Source organism: Sinocyclocheilus anshuiensis, unplaced genomic scaffold, assembly GCF_001515605.1.
Source record: "Sinocyclocheilus anshuiensis isolate Anshui unplaced genomic scaffold, SAMN03320099.WGS_v1.1 scaffold951, whole genome shotgun sequence".
NCBI classification, from domain to species: Eukaryota; Metazoa; Chordata; class Actinopteri; order Cypriniformes; family Cyprinidae; genus Sinocyclocheilus; species Sinocyclocheilus anshuiensis.
In genome coordinates, this window is record NW_015546073.1 from 289333 (window position 1) to 292591 (window position 3259).

Below are 3259 nucleotides of genomic sequence, written 5' to 3' on the forward strand. Positions count from 1 at the left end.
TCAGCCAATGTCTTTATCAAAATGAATGAGGGATTTTCCAAAACTCTCCTTTTCAAATATTGGTCTAGAGATGTCTCTCCTTCAATATGTCACACAGCTGTGCGCGTCAGACTTTCCCTTTTTCAGTTTAGTTTTGAGGCCAAATGTGACATTTAGCACTTTGGGGACAGATTAGCAATGCAAAGAGAAGAAAAGGAAAGAAAGAGAGGGAATCTCACAAGCTGGAATGCTGTGACTGAGAACAACAGCTGTCCGTCCCGCTCTCAGCCTGCAGTGAAATGTCACACCAAATTTCTTTGTCCAAATCTCTAAATGAGCATAGACGTTTGCTTAGAATGGAAAGCTTCTCTGTTTGAGAACACAAAATCACAGCAGCTGTGGCCCATCTTCAGTGTTCGAACTATACCGTGGACTTTGGGGGAGCCCACTTGTTATTTTTCCTGCCTCAAAAGGGGGCTTACAATGAATTGCAAAGATACATAACAGCTACAAGTGTATGCACTACTTGCTTTATGCAAGCACTATATAGGATAAATCACTATACAGGATTTACCCTATTATACTTTATCGACACGAATTGATAGGTGAAACAACAAACTGCCACCCACAAATAGTCTATAAACAAAGCATCAGGCTGTCTTTGAGTTCACATGAACAACGGTTAAAGTTACTCGTCGTCAAGCTACAGAAGAATACCATAATTCCTCTGTTCAATTAGGCATAAGACATCGAGAGTCACGCAGACCTATAACAACCCAGCCACAACACATAATTGCGAATAACATGCCTTACCTTAACACAGAATCGACCACAGAGTCCAACGTTTATATTTTTTCCACGAATCTTTGAGTTAACATGTACTAAATATGAGTGGAATTTGCACCGCAGCGCCCCCACACCTTGATGCTCATGACAAGAATAGCGTGTATAGTTATCTTTATTGAAGTGAATTAGGTTTAAATCGCCGTCATGCATGAACGAATGAATATTTTTGCAATTTTACACATAATAATCCACGATGATCACATTACACAAAACTGAAATTGCACGTCAAAATAACACATTGTCAATATTTTTTGAGACCCCCCAAAATTTCACAAATCAAGTTTTCAGGGGAGCCCATGTCTTATTAAGGGGAGCCGAGCTCCCCCTAGCTCCCCCGTGGTTCGCACCCTGCCCATCTTTCTCATTTTCTCCTTCATTCGGATCTCCATGTTTGACAACGGAATGAACTGGACCGTTAAGAGTATTAATGCAGCAGACAAACCACTTTCATGTGAAACTGAACTCAACTCTTCCCACTACCAACACTTATCTTATAGTGCTAGGCATATAGTCGCCATCCAAAGAGCATACATAAAAAAGAAAACACTAATAATAATTGTCTCACTAAGATGTTTTACATTAACTGATTTTTCAACCGTATGGAAGACCTTTATTTGAAAAATCTGTCAAAAGAAGGAGTTGTAACAAAAATCTTCTACAGCTGTACTGCCGCATCCTCCTGTCTGCTTTTGGCATTGAGGGATGGGACTTTTCAATTTTCTGGTGACAGCATCAGTTTGCACACTTCAGTCAGTCAGACAAAAGAGTGAAGATGCTGATCGGCCATCAAATAATAGGGTCAAACAAGACATCGGGACAAAGGGACAGTTCACCCCAAAATAAAAATTACCCCATGATTTACTCACCCTCAAGCCATCCTAGGTGTAAATTACTTTCTTCTTTTAGATGAATACTGTCGGAGTTACATTAAAAAATGTCCTGGCTCTTCCAAGCTTTATAATGGCAGTGAATGGCTGCCAGAGCCGTGTGGAGTTCTTTTTTTATGATGGATGGATGCACTTTATTGGACTTCAAAATCTCAGCAGCCATTCACTGCCATTATAAAGCTTGAAAGAGCCAGGTAATTTTTTAATGTAACTCCGATTGTATTCGTCTGAAAGAAGAAAGTCATATACACCTAGGATGGCTTGAGGGTGAGTAAATCATGGGGTAATTTTCGTTTTTGGGTGAACTATCCCTTTAAGTAGGGAATCAAACCATAATGTTGTATTTAGAAGGGTAGAGTCTAAACAATAGAAATATGGTCAAATATAAGAGAAATACAGAAACACCTGTATGCCATAATTTTCCAAAAATATGTGTGACCATATATTTGAAATGTCTGTAAAGGGTAAAAATAGATGGATGGTGGCAAAGACTGATTTGTGACTACAGGGGCATCTGAGAGTGGATTATGAGGATGTCCATGGAAATATTTAATTTTTTTACTCAAGCAGATGTTAAAATACAATTGCATAAAGTTACTATACATTCAAAAGGTAGAAAAATTCTGGTTTGAATATCCAGTATATCAAGTAAAATGACTAAAAAATAATTAATGGACAATCATGGACCAAGATATTTAACAAAGCTTGCAGTAAAAAAATTGTCCTGTTGTCTAAAATGTTTTTAATTGCTGAATTTACTGAAATTAACTGAATGTATCACAAATTATATGAATTAAAATAACTGAAAATGGCCTGGATATTATATTGCCCACAATATACCAATATAAAGTATATTTATTATTTATTTCTAAACACCCCTTTTAAATAAATGTAATTTCATGAGGGCCCCGATAATCATGAAATATATCTAGAACCATTTAATGTTACAGGTATATTTTTATTCAAAAAGCCCATGAAACAGTACTGCACATGTAAAGCAAGATTTACCATAAACAGACATCTCAACTGTACATACGTAGGGTTTTATATTGTTTAGATAAAAACATAAATTTGAGGTCATTTTTTTCATATGTCCAATAATAAGAAATTAAAGAAGAATATTTTTTTAATTGACTCCTTTTAGGGGTGAAGTTAAAGGGTTAATATTACATTGACTACTCTCACTTAAGCCCAAATTTATGGCTTCACACAGCTGGTTTCAACCCATGTTGTCCGGCTGATCATGACCCGTGCCCTTTATAGAGGTTTCCGGTTGGTTCTGGTTGGTTTAGCACATGGATTCTGTACAGCTGGACCTGTCTGCAGACTGCACCTGGCTAAGCAGGTCCTGACAGCCTGTGCGTTCTCACAACATCATGCCACTGCAGCGCACCTGTTAGTTACCAGACAGCACATGTGCATTCCAGCATAACGCTGCAGTGGAATGAATCACAAACAGTGAGAATGAGCTTCACACTAATGATTCTAAGTGTGAACTCATGTCATCCTGTCATTACATATTCAATGCGCTGCTTGTTTTAACGAAA